At 29.6% G+C, this 19,953-nt stretch overlaps 1 protein-coding gene across 2 annotated transcripts in view; it reads left to right on the forward strand.

Moving 5' to 3' along the window:
* Positions 1-19,953, forward strand: part of LOC140445208 (uncharacterized) — a 486,932-nt gene that overhangs the window by 327,777 nt on the left and 139,202 nt on the right. The window contains exon 1 of one of the 2 annotated variants that reach the window (XM_072537101.1): positions 2,920-3,237. The exons of the other annotated variant lie outside the window; for it this stretch is intronic. The gene's annotated coding sequence lies outside the window, so the exon portion shown is untranslated. Of the gene's footprint in view, positions 1-2,919; positions 3,238-19,953 lie in introns of those variants that run through there. 2 annotated transcript variants of the gene reach the window in all.

The raw sequence follows: 19,953 nt of genomic DNA on the forward strand, positions 1-19,953 counted from the left end.
TCTGTGCCTTTTTTAAGGGCGTTCACCAACATTTATTTAAGTTGTTCAATATTTATTTCATCTGACACGTCTTTCTGTAGTTTACTCTCTATTTCTGTCTGGTATGCCCTTGTGTTAGTAACCGTAGTGAATGTGACATTTTTAGTCCTTGTTGTCATATTTCTTTTTTTCTTTAAAATAGTTTCCATGGTAAGTGTGAAGATAGTTTCAAAACTATCTTCACACTTACCATTCTACGGCCACTTCCGGTTTTTGTTTGTTTTTTATTTACCATAAATGCGACGACACAATTAGAAGACTCCTATCTATAGTGCAATATGTTTTCCGGGGAAAGTACATACCATTTTGTTTACCTTTTCGCCGTACTTCGAATAATCCAAGTTATTTCCCATTTTATATGCTTCAGCTGGTTTTCAAGTTCCCCAATTTTTGCGTCCTCCATTAATGTTCTGGTGTTATATATTACCATAAACCATATTCTTTGCCGTTGTCGTTTGTAAAAGTAGCCTGGTCGACTCCGGGGATTCGAAGCACCCGCTGTGCCTTTACCTCCGAGACTGCTACCATAGTTTCAAGGGTCTGCCGGAGACTGAGAGCCTTGCAATTTCTTCGTTTCTCATTTGACGGGGATTCCTGGCCGTTTCTCTACAATGCTGGTCTGTGCGGTTTGGTAGAAGGATGCTAGGATGTGTTAGGAAATTTGAGATCAATTTACAAGGATAATAGGTTGGGACTTGGGACATGGTACTTCCTTTATTAAAGGGAGTGAGAATTAAGCAAGGCTCACGTGGGCAGTGTCACGACCACTAAAATAGAACTTTACCGGGATCGTAAAGTGTGAAACTTTACCCACTACCAATTCTACGCTCTACCAGTAAATAAATATTGGAAGTTGGTTGGATGATCCAGTGATCAATTCTTCGACCGCGCTTTTATTTTAAATAAATTGGTTCTAAAACATAATAAAGCCCAAACTTTGAGCAAGACTGAATTGAAGAGCCCATACAAGCACCGCTGTTGTTAAATTATGATCTGCCACGTTTCTTATGGAAAATCTTTTTTTTTGTGTGTCCCTCATTCCACTTTAAAACAGACCTTTTTCGCACTGTGCCATTAACCTATCAGCTTTTTGCTGCCGTATTGGTACGGGGACATAGTACTGTAGCCATGGATGTCTGTTTTTAGAAAAAATGTTAAATGGATGTGGTGACACCCTTTTCGGTTTTCGAAACGAAGAAATAAAGGCAGTGATACTGAACGAACACATAAAAAAATAATATTTGACTTAACCATACCACAAGATAGTAGTTTCACGGAACCTCGATAAATAGTTTAAGAAAATCTTATACAGATATTTAAATTCTAAATAGTATGAGGGGTAGCTGACGAAAAATTCGCAAATACGTACAGTTGATTTTGCTTTGTTTTTTTAAACATTCTTAAAAAGTAAAAAAAAAAATTATTTTGTGATTATAAAACGTTTTCTATACATTCTAAAGAAAAATGATTCAAATAAAAGTTGTAGACCATTAAAAGTTTTTTATGTAGAGAGATAGCAAACTAAAATACATAAATAATTGACCAAGATAATTTGCAAAAAAACCATAAACTCTAAGATATTATGTTTGTAGTAATTTATAAATGTTAATAACTTTGTTTTTTGCCTAACGACAGGCGACAGGTAATATAGCGACTTGAAATTATGGCAATTAATGAGGTATTAAAGTGAGATAAATATCAAGCAGATCGAAAAAATAGTTGACAATTTATTCAAATTGTTTATCACAGAGAGGGATTATTTAAATAACTGTACTTGTCCAAACAGTGACTCTACAAGTATTTTGTAACTTGTAATCGATTCTCTGCACCTTCAGTTTTAGGGTAAAAACCAGTTTGAATGTGGTACTTTTTAGCTTCTAAACATTTATATTAACTTTGATATTTTTTATGTCACAGGCTTATAAGTAATTTTAATGAAATGCTGGAGAAAAAAAAACAGGACCTCATTTAACCAATAAGAATTAAGATAGCATTTAATTTTTAAAATCATATTTTCATTTTTTATTAACATTAAGATCTAAAAATTAAAAGGATTTTAAATGAAGATCTACAATTATGATCCAAGTTACGGATGGAGTATACAGTAAAGGAATAACAAGTTATACCCTATTAAAATAATGGTATTCGTAAAATATTGCCACGGAAAAGTCGAGATAAGAACTGTCTGAGCTTCGTTTTTTCTTCTCGGCTTCATTATATCGTAAGAAATATTTAAATTTTATTGATAAGTGTATATTATTTATATAAATATATAATAATTATTACAAAATAATAAAATCCCTTTATTTTTTTTGTACAAAATAATTAATTGTATTATAATTTTATTTAATGAAGGTAAGTGGCTAATAAGTATATAAAATATTTTTGTAGTTCACCCCTCTACTTTTCCCTGACGGTATTTTACAAGTACTGTAGCATTTGCAAATTCTTTGCTATATAAATTCCTTGATATATATATATATATATATATATATATATATATATATATATATATATATATATATATATATATATATATATTGGAATCCCCTCGTATAAGTATTAAATTTAAATCCCGTCATATATGTATTAAAATAACGAAAATTGTTCCTATAGTACAAGTTAAAATACCCGAAATATATTTCAATTCCTTCTTAGGTCGGCTCGAGTTAATATAAACCATTTTAGAGTTGTTTATTATTTTACAGATGTGAACTTTCTCAGCATTTTCTTTTAATGTTTTATTCGAAGTCGCCTTGTGCCTCATAGAAATAGGATATTTTGCGTTTGAATTCCCATCAAGTGTTTTGTTATTCCAAACTATGTGAATGAATTTTAAAGATAATTTTCTTTTAAAGGCATTTTTGCTAGGATCGCTACCAGAGGTAGTCGATTTTAGCTTGGGTCCAAATTTTTCATTAAATTTGTAATCTCCTTTTGCTCTTCGTTCTACGTTATGGAAAATAAGTTTAGTAGCGGTTAATAGTAGCAATTTAATGTGTAATTGCATTCCAATTCTACCTGTACCAGTTTTTCTTAAGGAGAAAAGTTCTAAGTTTTGTGTTCAGTGCTTCTTCAACCTCGCTGTTCCTGTTTTGTTCCCGAAGCAGTTTTTTTATCGTGTCCAGAGAGTTCAACCCCAGAAATTTTAGCAATAATCTCAGAAGTTTAAGTGCAAAATTTTATGTGAAAACCCAGGTAATATTTTGTGGTTAATTTTCAAAGTAAAGTAGACATTTTTTTCAAATAACAATAATTGCTTTCATAACAATTTAAATAATGTAATATGTATTAATATATTGTAAATCAAGGGTGTGGTTATGCTGTCAATTTATTTGTTCTTTGTCGTCAGTATAAATGTCGACATATGACAGCTAGCCTTAAATTTTCTATGACGTTTGTTTATTTTGTTTTTTTTTTTGAAGAGGTTAACTTTATGAAGTTTCATTTTAATTAAAAGATAGATCTTTATTTTTAATAATCTATTTCTGCCACAGTTATAAATAACTTAATAAAAGTTTTGAAAGTTTTTTGTAGCGTTTCCCAATTGTAAACAGATAGGACATATCGTCGGCTTAACCTGCAAAACCCGTAAGTCCACATTTGATCAAATTTGACATTTTAACGCCATCGTTCGCAAAAAAAATTAGTGAATTTGTCTAAGAAATTTCAGTAACTCCAAAAATTCTTTAAATGATCTGCGATAAAATCTGCGAAATCCGTAAGTCCATACCTTGCTAAAATCACAGCGCAAACGCCGTAACTCCGCCATTGTTCGTTACGTTGCAAGCACGAGCTGTGCTGGTCTTGTAAAATATTATTTTTTGTGCGTTGTTGGCGATCTTTTAAACTTATTTTGGGTGAATAACATAAGGCAAGTGTCCTTAATTTGTGTTTTAACTTTTAAATGTAATTAAATGTAGTTTTAGACTTAAAATAAACTCTTTAAAATAATGCATGGAGTTACAGGATTTGCGTATAATTTGAATTTAGTGTATTATCGAATTAAGTTGGAGTTAAGGGGTTTTCCTACTGTATATAATTAGGGATTTAGAGTCATACTTCTAGAGAGTATTCTTAGAGAATTCTTTAATTAAAAAAAAAAAAATACAAAATAATAAGTAGATATCAAAGGAATAATACTCAGAATATTGTAAAAATCAAAAATTTGTTTTATTTTACCAATTTTACCTATTTTTAACAGGTTTTCTGTCTTAGTAACTTTTACTATTGAGTGAAATGAAAATCTTGAAGTTTTCCTCCACTAATTTTAATAAATTTCTTGATCAATAGGAAACAAATAACCTGTATAGGTATGACCAAGCAAATAATAAAATATTAAAGGGAGACTTCAAGATTTTCAACTCCACTTTTTTCAACTTTTACTATTGGGTTAGCAATTACCATGACAACGGTTTTGTTTACAGGGCATAATGGACATCTTTAAAAGCAGAACCAACAGAATTATGTTAGCTATTGCTAATAAAGAAACCAACCACGCAAGAAAAGGTTGCAATCAAAATGTAGAAGCAAATAATGCAACAATAAGTACAAAACCCAAAGCACTCGAGAAAAATATGGCTGAAGTCAGTAATAATGAGAAAACCCTATGTGATGTTACAAACTTGTTTTCTTCATATGATGAAAAACCTTTTCAAAAATTCCTCTCTAGTGACGTTGATGATGAAATGTTACTATTGGATATTCCAGAAATTACAGACATGATGAAGATAAACTCTGACCAAATTTTGCCAGAAAGTAACCTAAGAGATGAAGTATTAAACAATTTTTGCACTCCAATTGAAGAAAATCTTACTTTAGAATTTGAAAATAACATTCTTAGCTCATCAGAAGTAATGGCGGAAAATTTAATAATGGAAATTCAGAATGAAAGTGAAGTTGAAAATCATTCCAAATATATACCACAGAATGATGAGAACGTGATATTATTACCCTCTAAAAGTAATAACTTGTCAGATGTTAATAAAAAAAATATAATAGCAGAAGTTCAAAATGGTGATGAGTTTGAAGATGATCCTGATTATGTACTTGAAAGTGATTAAGAATCGTCGACTTTTTCTGAAAAAGATGCTGACAATGAAAGACAAACAGTACAAGAAGCAGAACAAAATAAAGATGACCCACTAGAAAAAAGAAGAATGAAAAGACACCTTGTGAATAAAGAAAATTGGATTGAAAATAAGAAGAAAATAAAACGTGAAAAAGGAGAAGCTTATTTGGGAAAAAGGAAAATTAATGGCCGATGGGATTATAATATAGAAAGAGAAGAAAGAAGATTGAAAGAGTTCTGTAACTGTAAACTTTCAAAAAAAAAATACCGTCATTAAGTGCACCACGTTTTCTGAGGAGGATAGGAAAGCAATATTTACGAAATTTTGGTCCAATATGAACTGGAGCGAAAGAAAAATGTATGTATCCTTCTTAGTAAAACCAACGGCTATAAAAAGACAGAAACAGGTAAAATACAATAACATCAAGAAGAAAGGAGTCTATGCTTTACTACATGAAGAAGGAAGGTCGGTCAACTTATTAGAGTTTGTAAGCAGATGTTTTTAAACACACATTGTCTGAAGGAGGACGTGGTACTTGACTGGTTGAGAAAAGAAGTGACTAGTCAAACAAAAACTGACGACAATAATTCTAATGAAATCACAATGCATACAGCGCGTTACAAAGACATAAAAGAAAATTTAAGGCAGTTTTTTTCTGAGCTGTCAAAAGTTGAGTCACACTACTGCCGGTCTTCATCTGACAAACTTTATTTGGAGCCCAACTGGAAATCCAAAGCAGCATTATCTCAATTCTATACGAGCTGGTGTCAATAAAAACAAATGGGTTCATTATCAATTGCTTCATTTTCCCACGTGTTTGAAGAAATGAACCTCTCGCTGTATCGTCCTAAGAAAGACGAGTGTGATAAATGTGTGGCACACCGAAATGGCAACTTACCTGATGATATCTTTAATGAACACCAAGAAAAAAACGGAAGCCAGGGAGGCAAAAAATCGAGATAAGGAGTCAGAAAATATCGTATTATGTATGGATTTACAATCAGTTTTACTGTCACCAAAGACAAACATCTCACAATATTTTAAGACTAACTGATAGTACATAATCTAACCTTTTTCTATATGAAAAGTAAAGATGGCTATTGCTACCTATGGCATGAGGCCGCTGGCGGTACCAGCGCCAATGACTATGCCTCAATAATTTACAGCTTTCTCAAAGATCATGTCACGAAGGATCATCCTGATCAAAAAATTATAATTTACAGTGATGGTTGTACGTCGCAGAATAGGAATTCAACACTAGCCACCGCCCTTCTAAACCTATGTATGGAATCAGAAATTACGATTGAGCAAAAGTTTCTCGAAAAAGGGCACACGCCGATGGAGGCAGATTCCATGCATTCTACTATTGAAAGAAAACTTCGTCATAATAATATTAACGTACCTGCTGACTACGTTGAAATTTGTAAGACAGCACGTAAAAATCCAAGACCTTATAAAGTTCATTATGTAGACCACAAATTTTTTAAGGACTTTAGTAAACTACAGTTTGTAAAATCTTTGCGTCCAGGTAAAAGAGTCGGTGATCCTCATGTTACAGACATTCGCGCCTTGCAGTATTCACCAGATGGAACAATAGCTTACAAGCTGAGACATACCCAAGATTACCAAGACCTTCCTTTTAGTCGAGTTCCAAAGTCTACTAGAAAAGAGTTATGCTGTCAATTTAGTGAACTTCCAAACTTGTATAATAATCCTATACCGATTAAAAGAAAAAAGTTTATACATTTGAAATCACTTAAGATAAGTATTCCAGCGGATTATCACTCGTTTTATGACAACCTGGCATATCTTTAGATATGTTATATGGCATATATTTAAATTTTTGCATTATCTTTAAGTTTTGTTCGTTTATGTGAGGAATAAATAAATAAAAAGTTAAGTTGACTCAATTTTATTTATTAAAATTGAATTGAAGAGTAATTGAATCCCGTAAGTCCCAAAAATATTTAAATAAAAATAGGAAAAACCCGTAAGTTCAATTAAATATGTCATAAGATCAAATAACTTCTTAGAAATACCTTAAAATGTCAAATATGTTATATCTAAACAAATGTATATCTTGGTTTTTTCTATTTGCTAAAACAAAAATTTACAGAAAGTTTTTTGTCTCCCCTGAAAAAATCTCCATTTTGGACTTAAGGGTTTTGCAGGTTAAGCCGACGATATGTAAGTCTTTTTTATATTTTATTTTGGTATAAACCCATGTAATTTGTTTATCTGTTTGTGTAACTGTTTGTTTGAGACAAAAATAAATGTTACACCAACCATTACACTTTTTTTTTAATGCTAAATATTGCATTTGGTTTGCTATGAACGTCTAATGGTAGCTTGAGTACTTAATGTGCTGTTAGCCCACATTTAACAATTTTCTGAATGAACAACTGTAAGTTGCCTACATTTGGCGCAACTCAACGACTGTAAATTAATATAAATTACGATTAAAATATATTAAAATTACGATAAAAATTAATATGGACAATTTCATGAATCTAGTATACTCAATTATTAGATTTTAACATTTTTTAACATTGTCAGTAAATTTTAAAATTTTATTTAGAATTCTTTTATTAAATTTATAACTATTAAAATGTATTGAATTCTTGCACAAACTTATATTTTTAACTATATTGCAGAGGTAATGTTGAAAAATCATTTTATATTTTAAATAAACTATGTTAAACATTTTAAAATTGTTTTTAATAATTTGAATCATACATAATTCTATCAAAAATGAAAGTATTTTTATTTCGAGTAAAAATCTTATTTTTTAAAACACATTTTTCTTACAATTTCCTCATATTTTCTTGAGTTTATACGAAACGAAAAAAGTAAATATACATGACGTTAGTTAAACGTCACTTTAGGTTTAAATGAACTACCACTGTAGTAGAGGTAGACTCTTAATAAAATATTTTGTATAAGGGCATAATGTAACTCTACAAGATAATAAAACTGTTGTTTCTACTATTCTCTTTATAATTTCATCATATTTTTCACCTATAGACTTTCTTAGGACTTAAAATAAGTATTTCAAAACCAAAATAAACCAAATCGTTTCAGCCGTTCTTGATTTATTATAAAAAAAGGTACAAAAACATAAAATAACGTTTTTTTTTATCGCATCAACCCCTAGGGTTATTAGCGGGGTGGTATATCTTTATTTTAGAAAAGTTACACTTAGTGTATTATTAAAATTTACAATAACAGTTTTGGAAAATACAAACATTTTATGATATGTTACAGTTTGTTATACAGTTTACAATTTTTGATAAAATTTATTGTATTACTGATATCTTCTTTTAGAGTATCTTTCAAATTGTATTTTATTTTTGCTGTCGATCTTGCTGTTGAGTACACTGGACAGTCTATCATTATATGTTGCACTGAAAATGGTATTTGGAAGGTGTGGCAAATCGGCTGAGGGTCCTTGGAGATGATGTAGCCATGTGTAAATTTTGTATGACCTAGCCGTTATAAAATAACGTTTGTTAAACGTCATTTCATGATATTTTATATGCTGTTATAAAATAGCATAAAATGACCTTAAACAAATAAACTAAAACTATAGAGGTGAAGTTGTATAAAACATTTTGAATCTACAATTAAAAAAAAAAAAATAAGGGTCATCTATTGAGATAAAAAATATCCTATCTATTAAGTTGGACCAACAAATACACTTTCACAAAATTTTATTAGCTTGGACAAACATCGTGACAAGAGATTTTTATATATAAAGATACATATTGCATTTGTGTTGTTTGTATGTCACTTCACTGTGTGCGATATTTGCCAATCCAAGATAATTTCATAGGCTCTATTTCATTTACTTCATCGCCAGATTCGAAATCTTCTAGTTTGACTATCCTCAGATTTCTCAGATCTGCCACCAGATAACTGTTGAACATATTCTTTCTCATCGGAAGAGACGAATTACTTTTCGTCAGATAACTGCTCCACTACTTCTCGCAGTTCTGATGGAGTCAACCTTTAAAAATAAGATTTAGAAAAAGAATTTTTGACAATATTACAAGCAATATATTTTTTATTTATTGTCAAAAGACTTATGCACATAATATATATATATATATATATATATATATATATATATATATATATATATATATATATATATTACCTACTAAATAAAAGTTTTGTCTTGTCTTTCGCCATCTTGTTTTGATGTTAAAGCCTTGACGTAGACCGACTCTCTGACTCATTTTAGAATACAAAATAACAAACACAATAAATCTACCTTACTTGTTTAAGAAGTAGAATAAATACCTGCTCCGTAATAATTGTCAATTACAAATTACACTCTGACAAGAAATTGAGGAGGGTGACTCATAAATGTAACATGACATATTAATTGTACGAGGTGCAAATCAACTACGCCGTTTACTAATAAGAAAATTAAAATAATGTTGGCTCACAATATTCATATAGCTCTTCGTACAATATAATGCGCTAAATTAGCACAATTTTCTTATTTAAAACTATTATTATATTAAATTGATTATTCACTTTACGTCAATGTGCAAACACAAACATCACCAAAAATATTAATAAATAAATCTGAATAAATTTTGTTTAAGTTTATTTAATTTATTAAATTTTTAGTTTATTTAGTAATCTTAATTATTAATTATAAAGAAAAGAAAGAAAATAAAGTCTCTGTATAAAGAAAATAAAGTGTCCATTAAAATGGGAACAAGAATCATAGGAGACTTCACCACAACAAAAAGGGCTCCTGCAGGATTGTTCCACATCTCCAACCCTATTCAAAATATACTTAGAGAAAGCCTTGACTACATGGAAAAGAAAATGTGAAGGCATGGGAGTACCGGTACGGAACGAATACCTATATACGTTAAGCTTTGCAGACGATCAAGTAGTGATTGTACAAGACCAAGACGACCTCAGCTTCATGATGAAAAAACTACAAGAAGAGTATACCAAAGCTGGCCTAGATATTAACCTCGCGAAAACAGAGTACCTATATACAAGTGAGGAAGACATAGAAGATCTACAGATTGATGACAACGTAACAATCAAAGGAAAGGATAAATTCAAATACTTGGGGTTTATAATCACGAAAAAGGCAACAACAGAGGAAAAAATTACACAAAGATTAGGATAAACAAGAACAGCAATCCGACAACTTAACTCAGTATGGTGGGATAGACACCTAAATATGAAGACAAAAACACAGATTTATAAAACATTAGTGCGAAGTATTATGACATATGGGGCTGAAAATTGGATCATAAACAAAAAAAACAGCAGTAAGATAGTAGCAACAGAGATTGAATGTCTGCGAAGATGCTGCAGAGTAACAAGAATGGATAGGAGAAGTAATGACGAAATAAAGCAAAGAACATTAATAGAAACAGACATACTAACATATAGAACAAAAAAGACTAAAGTGGCATGGACATGTAAGAAGAACTAGCGACAGCAGATGGATAAAGAGAATAACCGAATGGAGCCCCATAGGAAGGAGGAAAAGAGGAGAGGACGACCCCGAAAATCCTGGAGGAACGAAGTAGACGACGCCATGAGTAAGAGAGGCCTAAACGATGGAGAATGAAACAACAGAGAGAGATGGAAACAGTTGAGCGAGGGAAGGCAGTGAATACTGTAGAATTCCTGAATATATATATATATATATATATATATATATATATATATATATATATATATATATATAATTATTAATTATAATTTAGCATATTATAGTGTAGTACACTGAATGATTACTATATTTAAAATGACATTTATTACAGAAATTTTATGGTGTGTAAATAAATTAATTTACCTTTAATAGAACAAAATTCAGCATGCGTAAAGAATATAAAATATAGAAAATTAAAAAAAAATACTTCAAGTGAGTGGAATTAAATTTTAAAGCAACAACTGTTTGAGGCCCACTGATCATCGGTTAATTACATATCGATCTTGTAATATGGTTTTGACACCATGTGAATTTTATCACATGTAATTTAAACAATATAATATTTACGACGACTATTTCTCTTTTTTTTTCTATATCATTTAATGGTTTATAAATTGGTTGTCTGTTAGGAAACTCAGGAATGGTGGTCTCTTGCATTCGATACATTTTTCTAATATTTGTCGCATAATAATTACAGCCTTTGTACGTAACTGTCCAGTCTAAATTCTTGTTAGACATTGTATCTACTCAAGCAATTAATTTATTTGAGGATTTACGTAATGTTTAGGTGAATGTGACTGTTGTCCAAAAATTACATATTTCCTAAGAAATACATCTTTCAGATTTACGACAAGTAACACAACATACAATACTTAAATATACAGAACGACGTCTATAATTAAATATCATAAAAGTTTCTCTTTGAAATGAAATTTCTTTTCCTGTTTAGACAATATCAAATATCAAACAGTTCATACCCACTTATTATCTGTCACTTGCAGTATTGTTTGAATCTTTTTGAATGTAATAGAGCGTGGGCGACACGACTAGTACATTGTCCTTTTAATAAAAGTTTGCCGTTTTGTTGCACAAAACTAATAATTCTCTTCTCATTGTGTGAATCTTTGAATAGAGAAAATCGATTATGTCTTAATGTTAGCTTCAGAGTTTGTAATTGTCTGTAGTACGAGTAGTATTAAAAAATTGAGCCATAGATACCAACGTTTCTAAACAAAATACGTATACTTAGTAGACTAACATTTTTATAAATTTTGCTACCAAAATCTTCAGCAACACTAAAAGCAATAATTTTTAAACTAACGTTTTGTGGGGTTTTTGTAGAAGATTTACAAAAAAAAAAGAAAAATATGTTACTCCAAATCTATTTAGAGCAGGAATCCTCACTAGGATTTCTTTGAGAGCCTAATAGTTTGAATGAAATTTCCCTCAGGGGCGCAAGTACAAGTGGTGCTATAAAATAATTTTAAAAATATATGACTATAACATAAGTTTATTACAAGTTACGTAAAAACAAATAGAATGGCATCTATGTTACCAGGTTGTGAAAAAACTGAAATTCTCAAAATGTTTTCAACGTTCTCACTAGTTAGCCTAGATCTGTACTTGTTTTTTATGAACTTCAGCTTACTAAATATAGATTCACAGACATATGTAGATGCCAAAATACACAAAATTTTCTGAGCACAGTCAATTAAGTTAGGAAATTTGTCATTTTCAACTGCTTCCCAAAACTTATAGTGAGCTTTTTTCTTTTTTTTTCTTCAAAAATACTTATTAGCTCTGTATCATTCTCAAGATCAATTAACTCACTTTTCAAATCAATAGCTTTGAATGCAAAAATAGAAAGATGAGCTACATTTGCTGTTGTTATTGCCCATGGATTTTCCACCAAGCGAAATGGTTCTTGGAACTTCCTGAAGTCACTAACCTCACAGACATTTCATCCTTTAGGTCTGCTAACAGCTTCAGTAGGTCAGAAATCTCTTGACCTTCATCAGGATTTCCATCAAACAGTGCTTTCACGGAAGGAAAGCTGGAATAATCTTCATTTGACAATTCTTCAATATACATATTCAGCTTCTGCTCCAGTGAAAACACAATACTCATAATTTCCGTTACAATGTTATTATAGTCTCCTTGCAATTTGGTCAATGTTTCATTCATAATGCTCATTATATCAGTAAGAAACACAACTTCAAGTCACCTACTGAAATTGTGAATATCAAGAAACTCTTTATTTTTTTACTGCTAGCTAAGTAGCTAAATTTAGCAACTAAGCTTGCTTGATGAATGATACAATGGAAACTCAATAAATTATTATTTCCCAAGTATTTTTTCAACAGCTGAACAAACTCTATATTTCGCCCCAAAATTGATGGGCAACCATCAGTACACACCGGAAAACCTTTTTGAAATCAATGCTATGCTCGTTAAAAAAATTTACTGTAAATGGTAAATGTTTTTAGGGTCCATCCAGGTGGGGGTAAAGATGACTAATGCGAAATGCGGTACAACGAATGGCGCCGATCTACACTCCTGTAATCTCATTAAATACATAAATAGAAACATAATTATATTATAACTCGCAAATTTTGTTCTATTGCCTATCAGTCTGAGGGCCGCGAAAAATCGCTCCAAGGGTCGCATGCGGCCCGCGAGCCGCGTAGTGAGTATGGCTGGTTTAGAGTAACATTTTTTGGGTGTTAAGGATGTTAAGGGTGTTAAACGCAATTTTTTGTATAAATCGCTCAAAAATATCACTACAAATAATAATTTCACTATGCGTAAACTGTGAAATGTGGGCTAACTTTTTATTAAACAAAATATAAAATAAATTCAAAAAATTCGATAGTATTCCTCCTTTTTTTCGTATGTATCTCAACACCCATTGCTTTTAGAACAATTTTGTATAAGACATAAACATTTTGTAATTGAATTTTACATAAGATAATGTTAGTTTCATACCTTAAAAATGATTATTATTGAAAAAATACTAAAAATCAAAAAAAAGTTTTTTTTTGGTGAGTTTATTTACAATATTCAATTCAGGGACCTTACCCTTATATAATTTAGGAGCTTCATATTTGAAAAGAAACTTTTATTAAAATCGATTGAATACATTTCTCAATATAATTTTGCAATCTTCTTCTTCTTCTTCCCCTAAAGGGCGCATAAATTTTAATAATATATACTTGTAAATGCAATATTTGATTTTTTTAGCTCGAGAGACCTAGATTTAATCAAAATTCGTTAAATAGATGCAGAGTTAATTTAAATTTTTAAGCGCGACGGGATTTTGAACGCATAAAATCAATTTCTATTGAGCCGCGACGGCCGGTCTCTTATTTACCCACACCACTATCTCCCGTCAATTTTTGACATTTTAACTACTTATATATATATATATATATATATATATATATATATATATATATATATATATATATATATTTATATATATATATATATATATTATATATATATATATATATATATTATATATATATAATATATATATATATATATTATATATATATATATATATATATATATATATATATATATATATATTCTCTATAGTTATATACTCTATAACTAATTTCAATTTGTAGCCAATTAGTGCTTCGGATAACAAAGGTTTTTATTTAAAAAAGAAACCTTGGAACCTTAAACTTTTATTGTAAATCGCAGTCAGCTTTAGCCGATCATAACTCCGGAACTAATGACCCGATTATCTTTTTTTTTTTTTTTTTTTCATTTCTTGTGAAGAATCTTCCCAAGCACTTTTAATATCCGTTTTGAAAATTATAATCGATCAATAATTGATGAAATTATTTTAATTGTTTGTAAGCCTAAAATTTAAACACATTTTTTTTTAAATTCCGTAGGCTCTTCTAGTCGACGCATTTTAATTTTTCAAAATAGGCTTGAAATCCCTTCTTGTATGCAAAAATTTTCAAGTATCTAAAAGTTTTAGTTTTTTACCTGCATAATTTTAAAAATTATTCATTTTTTTAATTAAGATTGCAAATTATTGTGCAAAAACTATTGAATTGATTTTAATGACATTTTTTGTGATAATTGAACTTATTTGGAGTTTTCTTTTTAGGAATAGAAAGGTTCTAAGTTTGATTTTAGTATAAGAAATAAACTCACAATAATAATTTTTAAGATTTGAGGCTAGCATTATCTTATGTAAAATTTAATTACAAAAGTTTTATGTCTTATATAAAATTGTTTTAAAACCAATAGTTCTTAAGATATATGCAAAAAATAAAGAAAAAATAAAGAATTTTTAGAATCTAAGTCTCCATGCAACTCACGCATAGTGAAATTATCATTTGTACTGATATATTTTAGAGATTTTATGTAAAAAAAACTGCGTTTATATGCTTTACACCCAACTTAAAACAGATGCTGCCTGGACTATATGGATAGAGAAGGAAGATATATAGATAGATAGAAGGTAGATAACAGATATGGACATGAATTGTTACAGATAAAGGGAATATTAAAGAAATAACTAATTCAGTGAAACTTCTCCATAACGGACACCAACGGGGGAAATAATTGTCCGTTGTGTAGAGTTATCGCTTAATCGATTAAAATAAACAAGAGGTATCGATTTGCTTGATCTTTAATTATACATTTTCGTACATATTTACATAAGCATATACACAAATAAAATACTAATATAAAAAAGGTAGTCATTCCTTCTTAGAAAAATTATCAATTTTAGTTTTTTTGTTTTGAACATTATTTTTCACAATTGCTGACTCAACATTTAGAATTACATCAGATATTTATTGACTCACTCTTGCATCACTTTTATATATAAGAATAATTCTAAGTCTCTTAATTTTACCATCATTTAAATTATTTACAGTTATAGTAAGTTCTAGTTCATCATCACTCTCACTGTCGGAAACATTGGACACCTGTTCGTTTTCTTTAAAATCACTAACACAAATAGCTAAGTTTACTTCAGGATTTTCCGTCAATGGGGCTGCTGCAATCTCTAGGTAGTTCAAAAAATTTTCAACTTCATGACTTTCGCAAAAGGTTAACATTGACAAATCATCTTCCAGGTCTTATTTTCCACAATTTCTTCTCCATTACTATCGTTTTTTAGAAAAGCACACCTAACCTAATGAAACGTTTTTTCAATTGTTTTGGTTGAAACGTCTCTCCATACTGCCACAAACGGTTGACAATGTGCTGTAGTATTAGGTGGCAAAAATATTATCGATATGTTAGATAACTGAATATCCTAATGGTATGTTGCGTTGTCTAGGAATAAAAATTTTTGTCTTTTTAGACATTGCATTTTTCTTTAAAATTTGTGCAGCCAATCTGCCATGATATCTCTGGTCATCCAGGCATTCTTGTTGTAGTACCAGTCGACTTGGAGTTTATCAACATGAAAATTTTTAAAACATCGAGGATTTTTACTTTTACCAATAACCAAAGGTTTTTATTTGTGCACTTATCATTTAAATTTGCACACAATAATACGGCCAGCCTTTCCTTAGCAGATTTACTCCCGTGCACTTTTCATTACGAAATGTAAAAGTTTTACCTGCTAAGGCCCAATAATATAGACCAGTCTCGTCAGTGTCATACAGTTTTCTTTCCTACTCTGAAACGTCGTCATGGTTAACATTTGCAGCTTCTCCAGCAATTTCTAAAAATTTCTGGCCGCCTCTACAGCTTTCTTTTATTATCGGTCCAAATAATGAAATGTTCTTACTCCTCACTTTACAAAACCAATCGTACACTATAGTATCGATGGCAACACCTTCAGTTTTAATCCTCTTTTTTTGTTGAACATTTTCGCTTTTACTATACCACTTTTTTAAATTAGCCTTTTTCTTTAAAATATCGCTAGTTGAAGTTTTTCCTATTTGAAACTTTTCGGCCAAAACTCTAACACTATAATTATTTTTTTCATATGTTTCTATCACCGATATTTTTCCTTCCAAATTTAAACAACTTTATTTTAATCGAAGACATTGTTACCCTTAGATCAGAATATCGTAACTAAATTAGAAATGTGTATAAAGGATGAATAAATTCTAAAATGAGTTTTTCCAAATCCAACTCGATGTATAAGCCTAGTTTTATGACCATAAGTACCTACTTATATAATTAGTTTTATGGCTACAATAAATTATGTATATATTTGGATTTCCGGAGCCCCAATTTTAATCTTTTAGAGGTTTCCGTTGTGGAGAGGTGTTTGTTAACAGAAGTAGTAATATATATATATATATATATATATATATATATATATATATATATATATATATATATATATATATATATATATATATATATATAGAAAATAATCGTAAATAAGAAGAAAAAGCAAAAAATGAAGAAAACTGCGAAGTCGAAGAATAGCAAAACAGAAAGAAAAGGGGAAAAGAAGAAGATATAACATATCCGACCAAGGAAGAAGTAACAAAAGAAATTCAAAGATTAAAAAAGATATAACGGCAGGAAAAGACCGTTTTGTATACGAACTGATAAAACGGGGAGGGAAAAATAAATGAACAAGTATACCAATTAATAAAACAAACAGTGATACAAGATAGAATACCTAAAGAAAGAAACACTGAAGTCATTATACCTATCTACAGGTAATACGATCAAAAATTTTATAGAAAAAAATACTAGACTATTAAAATGAATTTAGACCAGGAAGATTGACAATAAATGCTATACTTACTTTGGGATAAATTCTATAAAAATGGAAAATATAACATTTATTATTTATTTATTTACTTTAAAAGCGCCTTCAACTCTATAAAGAGAGGCAAGATGATAAATGCGTTAAAGGAAATATGTACATATACCAAATAAACTAAGGAAACTAAAAGAAATTATACTAGAAGAAGAGCAAATTTAAGGGTAAAGTTACAAAGAGAAATGACACAGGGAGTTTAACAAAGACCAAGGCGTATAGAAAGGGGATTATCTCCCCAGTACCACTTAATCTTGCACTTCAAAGTAATGTGGAAAACAAATATGAACAAGAAGTTCATTCATTCATTCATTATAGTTGTATATTAAGATGATTTTTAACAGTCATCGAAAAATAAACTAGTTTGACCAAGGAAACTAACGAACTGGAGGACGAAATAAAAAAATCTGGATTACAAATAAATAAAAAGAAGACAAAATATATGAAAATAAGTAAGAACAAGAAAACAAAGAGGGGGTTTCTGAAGACCAATAACTTAAAATTTCAAAAGGTCGCGACAGTCAATTATTCATGATTTACCATCTTTTTTATAGTCACTCTAGTCCAATTACTGAGGCTTAAAATATGGTAATACCTCCGAATTTTTTATAACTGCATCGATTTCATGAAAATTTCAAATTAAGCTTATCTTACCCTCCACTTCAAAAGTTATATACGCTCTAGGTGCGCTTTTTGTTTTTAAGGGGTGAAAACTACCCCCTATTGAAGAAACTGGGAAAAACACTGATTTAATTATTTTATGCACTTAAATCTTGTTTATTCGCATAAGGTAAATATTGTAATGTGATCTCTAATATGAAAATGATTTATTCACAATTTTCAACCCTTAAAACCCTTTAAAAACCCTTAAAAGCTAATACTTTTTATAAAAATAATATGAAAAAAAAGTCGTAGCAGCTTAAGACATTTCAATTATGTATTAAAATACAAATAAAAATTAATACCCTAGCTATACAATAATATTTTATTTATTGGAAATTTTCAACCCTCACAACCACCCTTAAGACAAAAATGAATTAAAAAATATTTTTATCGGTTTGAAACATTTCTTGAGTGCATTTTATTTAACGAAAATTAATTTTTTACATATAAAATAACTTTTTATTATAATTTCAACATTTCAACCCTCACAATTTAACCAACCCCTTTTTTTAAAAATTAATTTAATATATTTTTATTGGTCTGAAACATTTCTTGAGTGCATTTTATTAAACAAAAATTAATTTCTTGCTTATAAAATAACATTTTATTATAATTTCAACATTTCAACCCTCACAACCACCCCCTTTGTCAAAAATAAATCAAGAAATAGTTTTAATGATTTGAAACATTTTTAGAGTGCATTGTTTGTAGACAAAAATTAATTCTTTACTTACAAAATGAGCCTACTTTTTTCAACCCTTACAAGCACCCCTTTTGATGAAAATAAAATCCTTAAATCCTTAACTTAGACTTGGACATAAATAGAAAAAATTTAGTTTATAATATATTACATTTTTTTTTGTTTTCCAAAAAACTAAAAATAAATAATATTTATATAAAACGAGGTATAAAATAAATGAATATCTATCCATCATAATTTTCACCGTCCAATTGGTCTTCGTTTACTGGAGGACAATTTTGGCAATTGTCACCACAGCACAGCATCGAAATGCTCCAATGCTCCAAATTATAAAATTTTTCCATGCTCCAAAATTTATTCTAAAAAGTACTATTGGTTTTTTTACAATAACTCGGTTAATTTTGATGCTACATGCTTTAAAAAACGATTTTACAGGTAATTTAACGGGCTATAAGTATAGGAATGTTAAAACATTCTAAAGTCCTTCATGTTTAAAGGGCGAAGGGTCAAAGGGTCGGAGACCAGTGGTTCAGGCGCTATAAAGCAAACTTCAACCAACTATATCTCCGTTATTTTTTAAGCTACAAAAAAAATTAAAAAATGAAAATTTTTGTTGAAAAAAAATCCTATTTTTTGTATTGTATTATCTTTTACGTATCTTTTATAGTTTTGAAGTTATTATAAAAAAAAGTAAAATTGTAAATTAATATTTACAAAAAAAAATGTAATCATACTTTTTTCAAAAACTAAAGTATTCTAAAGTGGCTAAACTTTTGGATTATATAAAAAACACTAAAATAAAGTGAATTCCACAAGGAAAACAATTTATTTCAATCCTAGTGAACATGACATTAGTTTTATGGCGTTTTTTTTTACAAAAATTTGAGAAACCCATCGTTTTTTGATCGTATCTCACGTACAGTTGGTGCAGAGGACTTTTACCACCACTCATTTTAAAGGTCTTTTCAAGCTCTTTTAAAAATATTTTATGAGTTGAGTTTTTTTGAAAAATGTACCCGTTTTCCGGTATTTCACGTTAAATACTCGTATTGAAAGACAAAAACAAAAACAAACCTTCTTTGAACAGCCATAACTCAGTTAATATTGAACTGAAGGTATACTATTCATTAAAAAGCCAGTCTTTTTGTTTTTTTATGAGCTTTAATTTTAGTCGTTACAGTTGTTTTGATAAAACTCTTAGTTTCAGAGCTATTCTTAAAAAACTTTTGAAAAACATATT

Source organism: Diabrotica undecimpunctata, chromosome 7 (assembly GCF_040954645.1).
Source record: "Diabrotica undecimpunctata isolate CICGRU chromosome 7, icDiaUnde3, whole genome shotgun sequence".
NCBI classification, from domain to species: domain Eukaryota; kingdom Metazoa; phylum Arthropoda; class Insecta; order Coleoptera; family Chrysomelidae; genus Diabrotica; species Diabrotica undecimpunctata.